General features: G+C 35.2%; 1 pseudogene; it reads right to left on the bottom strand.

Moving 5' to 3' along the window:
• Positions 1-5736: 5736 nt before the first annotated feature.
• Positions 5737-6832, bottom strand: LOC101436998 (olfactory receptor 5L1-like; annotated as a pseudogene).
• Positions 6833-7294: the final 462 nt, after the last annotated feature.

The following is a 7294-nucleotide window of genomic DNA, read 5'->3' on the forward strand; positions in this document are numbered from 1 at the left end:
ATTGAACCTGTGGTTGGTGCTGGGGTAGGTGTATGTCCAGGAGTCTTGAATCTCTGGGCTGTCCATGTGCCAGTTGGGCTCTGAGCCTCAGGCAGAGTTGGACCACCTACTTTCCAGTTTGTTGGACTTACCTAGGTCAGCTATCAAGAAGGTGAGTATGGATAACCACCACCACCAAGTAACCAATAGTGTCTACAACTGCAAGCAAGAGAATTCCATTCATAAGCCATTTGGGATCAAAGCCCCCTCTAAATTAAGAGGTGGAGTGGGCATCAACTTCCTAGAATCCTCAGAATGGGGAATAAAATATAGACTAGAGAGGTCTGACTGACATTCTACTATAGAATTATTGTGACTCTAGCAATGGAAGAAATTATATCATTGATGTAGAGACAGTGGCTACTGGAGTTGCTGAAGACAGGGAAAGGGAAAATGACATGTAATATGGGGGAATTTTGGGATTTGGAGTTGTCCTGAATGATACTGTATGGACAGATGCAGGGCACTATATATCCTGCAATAGCCCACTGAACGGACTGGGAGAGAGTGTAAACAACAATGTAAACTCTAATTCATGCTATGTAGCAGTGTTCCAAAATGTATTCATCAAATGCAATGAATGTACCACACTAATGAAAGAAGTTTTTGATGTGGGAAAAGTGGGAGGTAAAGGGAGTGGAGCACATGGAAATCCCCTATAATTTTTTAATGTAACATTTTGTGTGATCTATGTTTCTTTTAAAAAGAAATTAAAAATATATATTTTTTAAAAAGATAGTAGTATTGTCACTTGGACAGAATGTCTTCATCTTTCCAATCAGGATACACATGGGTTTGTTAATGACTAATTTGGATAATGAGTTGAAATTTATTCTTTCCAATGTCATGCCTTTTGAAATAAATGTTATTGATGTAATTGTGGCCACCGAATTTAGATGTATTTATCTAAAAATCACTGCTAGTATCTCAGGTAAATCTTGCATTAGAACTTGTAGTTTTGCTATTGTTCCTTCTTTGTTTTGTATATTCATCAGCTAAATGCTATACATTATTGAGCAAAAAGTAAATATACTAAAAAAGGAAAAGCCTCGAAGTGGATACTGATATTATAGGCATACTTCAGAAATATTGCAGGTGTGGTAACAGATCACTGCCATAAAGCAAACAGAATAAAGTGAATCACATGAAATTTTTAGATTTCCAATGGATATAAAAACTATGTTCACATTAAACTGTAGATTATAAAGTGTTCAATAGCATTATGTCTAAAATAACAATGTACCAACATTAATTAAAATGGGACACAGAGAAATGAGGTGAGCATATGCTTTTGGATAAAGGACACAGAGTTGTTCAAAGCAAGGCTGACACCAAACCTTCAATTTGTCAAGTCATGCAATATTTGCAAAGCACAATAAAACAAAGGGCAATAAAATAAAGGATGTTTATATTGAATTTAGGAGTTTAAAGTGTGGTTTGCCCTAGGACTAAAATAACATGAATACCTTTAATTCCAAATTTTAAAAAATTTGATTCTGATTGTAATACAAATAACATTAAAATGATACCAAAAGAAATAAATATCTGTGTGTATTGGAACAAAACGTCAGAATATAGATCATTATAAACATTTAGTCTGTTTCCTCAGGTCTTTAACAGATCTTGTCTTGAAATATTTAAATCAGTTTTTGAATTATTGAACATCACTTTTGGCTAGTTATTGAATTTTCTCTTCAAAAGTGAATTTTAGTCTAAGATGAGCAGATGCTGGTATGGATGAGTTCATTGACTTCTTCGACTGTGACTATCAAGTGATATAAACTCTTACAGAAAAACATTTGCAAGGAAATCTGCAATGTGTTCCAATTCAAAGTAATGTTTAAATTTTTTCTAAATTGTAAATGTCCTCTTCCCACTGATGATTTTGTACCCAGCTAGAGATAAAATATAGTTCTATCCACTTAACAATGACAATGACTGTAAGAAGAGAAAAGGTAAATGTTATTGCCTCATATATTATCAATATATTTCATGGCTCCAGTTAGAGAAAGTTTTGTACTTTGAGTGTAAATGGCATGAAAAAATATATATCTTTTCTGAGTCTGGCTTAGAAAGAGGCTAAATTTGAATAACAAGGAGGTTTTCACAGGGAAACTCTTAGGTAACAGTTATTACTTGTGTGAATTTAAATTTTTATAAAAATAAGATCAATAAGTACATGCAATAATATTGAGGACTTGGCATATTTGTCTGTTTTCTTTTTTTGCACTGTCTATATATTCAAGAGATTCTTGTTCCTCTTTTTGAGAATGCAAGACTCTCCAGGATGAAAGTTTAATATTTTCTTGTTTATTGTATGGGCCTCAAACTCCTGAGAAGACATCCTTTTAGAAGAAGAACACATTCATATTCCATAGAAGCATGCCTCAGGTGCACACTTCCCTAAACATCTCCCTACCACCAGGATCCTGCACCAGTGACCCTTCCCTGCCATATTTTCTGAAAGAACATTCCTACAATAGTGTTCTCACCCACAGACCCTCACCTTGCCAAAGTTTGCCTCTTCCTTCTTCCATCCATGGATAGCCCAACATACCCCTCGACCCCAGTCTATCTCACACTCCAGTATCGTCCACCCCACTTATAGCTTTGCACCACCAATACCCCCATCCACTGCTAAATCAGTCCCATCCTTATTAGAGATTGAACATTGGGACACCACAATCTATACCATTTCTATCTACTGGTAACTTATCTTCCAGACTGTATCTTTGTGAGTGCTCAATATCTTTAGTTCCTATCAGTGAGGTCATGCTATGTTTGTCCTTTAGTGACTGTTCTACTCTTTGTTAAAGAAAATGAGGTGGGGGCTGTGTGATTTTATCAAGGCCCTGAGGGAAAGAATCAATACTAAAAACATAGTTTATTTAAGGATATCATATATTTGAAGGGATATATTACAAACAAATAGAGAAGGAAAGGATTCTCAATAAATGACATCATAAAAATAGGTATACAATTTGTTAAAAAGAGTTAGACCATTACATTTTAAGGAATCAATTTGAAAGAACATACAAAATTGTATGAAAACAAATAAGTTGAAGACTTTACACTTTAGGTTGAAAAAACTTATTCAAGATAAAATGTAGAATAGGACATAATTTATTTTCTCTTTTTATTCTTTGAATTTAAAACATAAAATAACTAAACTGTACATTAAGAAGCATCGTTAATACATAACGTTAGATGAAATACACCAAACTGTGATATATTTTCAATATATTCTTTAGGAGTTAGTGTTCTTAAAATATAAAATATCTTGTGAATTATTTTGAGTACATAACTACCAAATGGAAGAATGGCAAAGCGCTTGACAGAAATCTCAAAAAAAATAATTTAAAAAATCATTATAAATGAAATGTTTCCATAATAATTTTTGGCTATTATTCACTTAGCTCCTTCCAAATCCTGAGTGATTTTTCAATTCTATCATGTCACCAATGTCACCAAATGCAAGATATTATTTTATTAATCAGTAAAATTTCTTTTGAGTCAAGCTGTCCAGAAGAGCTTCACCTCATTGAGTATGACTATAAACAGCCAAGGAAGTACTCAAGGCTAATTATTTTATAAAAATTGTGAAGGGATATTGAATTGGATCCATGAAACTTCAGTTACCTAGATTTTAATGTGTAATAATCAATACCACCACTGGCATCACATTTGGTTTATAAATGTTACAAAGTTTCTATAGCACCTATGCTTAATATAATGAAATAAAGTCTGAAGAGTCTTGAGGCTTATTACTTAAGTGTTCAGTTCTAGAGAGATTTATCAGTGCTAAGGGAGATAATAAGATGTTAAAAGAATCTCTTCCTTTCATTGTAGATTGCAATCCCTCAGAAGTTGTGTTCGTTGCCTTTGTCTCATTTCCATTCTTCCTCTCCATTTTTTAGGCTGTGATGATTCTTCTGGAAGTATACACAATGCACACCCCAGGTATTTTTGTTAGCTGTCTTCCCTTTAGTTTCTGCTCAGTAGAGCGACTGGAGGCTGCAGGGGAGGAAAAAAAGGGAGGATTAGAAACATGTGGACAGGAAAGGAGAAGGGAATTCCTTTTTGTTTTTCAAATACTTTGTATGTGAATCTAGCAGGAATAGACACTTGGGTGTGGTTAACAGCTTCTAACCATTTCACTGCTCTCTTCAGAGATAGAAGCAGTAGATTTGGTGTTGAATGACTGTTGGGACATGTCACCAGAGTCTGAACACTGCTGAGGCCTAAGCCATCCTCAGAGGCACAGACACCCTGAGAGCCAAGAACCTTCCTCAAGGATTTAACAGCAGCTAGGTGAGTGGAGCAAGTCCTCTAAGCTCTGAGAACCTGGTAATGATACTTCTTTATTGCCTCCCGATATCAAATATACTAGCTGTCCTCTGCATTTTATGATCAGTACATTAATACACAATATCCCTTTTGTGTTCTTTCAGCCGTCTAACTTCTAAAATTCCATGTATTAAATTGTTCTAGGAATTTGTTTTAATGAGTGAAACCTAAATCATATGATATGCATTATAATGTGGGATGACTTTAGATAATTTGCAATTCTTGAAATTCAGCATAATGCTCTAATTCATGTATTAAGTCTGATATGTATATCATTTATTCACCAGTATTTACTCATTCATCAATTTAACAAAAAAATATAAATAAACTATAATATGCAAACGATAGTCAAAGAGAAAAATATAACTCCAGGCCTCAAAGATTTCATTTAAGCAGACATTAGCTAAGAACATTCTATGTTCCAATGAGCTGTCAAATGTAATATTTTGTCATAATTCAATTTCAATATAATGCTGTGAGGTTGCCTTTATTATCCAATGTTTAAACTTGAGGAGTCTGAGAATTGGATAGATTAATTATTTACCAAATGAAAAAATCATGGTCAAAACACTAACCCATTATTTCATGTTCTCAAGCTTGTTGCTTTTCTCATATAACTATATACAGAAGGTGAGAATATTGTTTTAAAGTAAATAATGTAGAGGCTTACATGAAACAAAATAGAAACATAATTATAGTATCAATCGGATCATAGTAATTGTGACAGGTGTAGAGGTTCGATCTAGGCCTGTAGAGAAAGGTTAAGAAAGGGCAGTTCAGCACAAGCAGAGACACATGCAAAGAACATGTGCAGAGCCTGAGGAATCCACTTATAAGCTACAGGATGAATTTCATCCAGAATTGTTAGACAGAGGGTTAATATGAATACAAGCAGTAAAAGAAAAAGGGGAGTAACAAATGCTGCTACTGATGCTGATTATAATAGCAATTACTAATATACACCTTGTGAAAAACATGATTGCAATTTTGAAAAGAATGATAGTTTAACTAATGGTTACAGAAAAAGAGTGTAATTCTCATCAACTATTCATTAGGTATAAGAAAGTTTTACAGGAACCTAAATGCCTGAGTCTTAGTAGTGCCATTTTCCATAATACAGTTTAAATAAAACAGATTGAAGAAAAGCAAAATATTTAGGAATGTTTTGAAATAGTCTCAAGCCAACTCTTAGAAATTGAAATGGCACAAATAGATGTGAATCAAAAAAGACTCATTAATAACTACCTTGCTCCTTACTATTCCCTACACTGTAGCACTGCAACCCACCTACTAACCCCTCCACAAGAATCCTATTTGGAAATCTGAGTCCTGTTTAAAAAAAAAAAGTCTCTAAGAAGATATTTTGGAGGTCACCAATTTACTGAAAGCTGTTTTTATGTCCTGGTTCCTCAGGCTGTAGAACAGAGGGTTCAGCATGGGAATCACCACAGTGTAGAACACTGTGGCCACTTTATCAGTTTCCAGTTTGTATTCAGAACTGGACCTGTAGTGCATGAAAAGGATTGTTCAATGGAAGACAATGATGACTATAAGGTGAGAGGTGTAGGTGGAAAAGGTTTTGCGCCTTCCCCCTGCAGAGCTCATCCTCAGGATGATGATGAGAATAAACAAACAGGAAGTGAGGATGACCATGATAGTGACAATCTCATAGAAAGAGCCCAGAGGCCGTGGGGGAGAGCTCTATTCCCCCAGCATCCAGGCTTCTGCCTGAGCCCCTCCAGCCAGGAGGCATCTTTCTAACTGCCATCTTGTAGCCCTCTAACAAGCCCTGAACCAAGTGTAAACAGTAAAGTTTTTTGCAGCCAAAAGAAAAAGAAAGTGACTGTAGTAAATACCAACAGTTCATTCAAAGACATCAGAGTAGGCAAGTGATAAGAGAGGGGGTAAAACACAGAAAAGTGGTTAATCACATTTGATCCATAAGATGAAATCTCAAGTACTAAACACATATGAATCAGAGAGGACACTGTTCCACAGAAATAACAGGCAAACGCCAATCCCAAACAGAGCTTCTGGGACGTGATCACCATGTATAGCAGTGGGTAACAGATGGCCACAAAGCGGTCATAGGCCATCACGGCCAGCAGGATGACCTAAGTGATCTCACAGGTGAAAAACCAGTAGAATTGTACAATCTGTCCCAGGAAGGAAATGGCTTTTTCTTTGTCTAAGATATTGAGCAGAATCTTTGGCGCAATGGTGTTGGAATAGCAGAAATTCACAAGGACAAGTGGCTCAGGAAAAAGTACATGGGGATGTGCAGTTGAGAGCTGGTCTGGATCACTGTGATCATGCCCAGGTTGCCCATCACTGTGACTCCATAAATGAGAAGGAAGACCAGGAAGAGGAAGACTCTCAGCTCAGGGAGATCTGACAATCCTACAAAAATGAACTCTGACACAGAGCTGCAGTTTTCCTTGTTCATGTCACCACTTCATTTGCGGTTGGGAAAAAAAAATAAACTAAGAGTCATTTTTCAATATAAATCAAAAATTGAAACAAACATGAGAAGAATTTTGTAAGTTAATTTTGGCAACAAGATACAAGACATTTCTTTTGGCAAGTTCACAATGAGTTCAGAAATAGTAAAATTCCAATGCATAAGACTCAGAGTTTATTTCACAGATTACACAGAAACATTAAAGCTATTGACATCTACAGAATCGTATATGATTCTTCACATTCATCTTCCACATTTTAGGGACATTGAATTATTAGAAATAATTTAAATTATTGTTTAATTAGCTTTATTGTTCCATGGTTTTAAATCTATTTTTTCCCCATGGAAGTGATGGAATATTTATTTAAGATTGCTAACCACCAAGGTTTTATCTTGTCTTGATATCTGTAGATGCAGAAAATAGCTTTTATACTGTGTAATAGCATT

The sequence above is a fragment of the Dasypus novemcinctus genome, chromosome 10 (assembly GCF_030445035.2).
Source record: "Dasypus novemcinctus isolate mDasNov1 chromosome 10, mDasNov1.1.hap2, whole genome shotgun sequence".
In the NCBI taxonomy this organism is placed as follows: domain Eukaryota; kingdom Metazoa; phylum Chordata; class Mammalia; order Cingulata; family Dasypodidae; genus Dasypus; species Dasypus novemcinctus.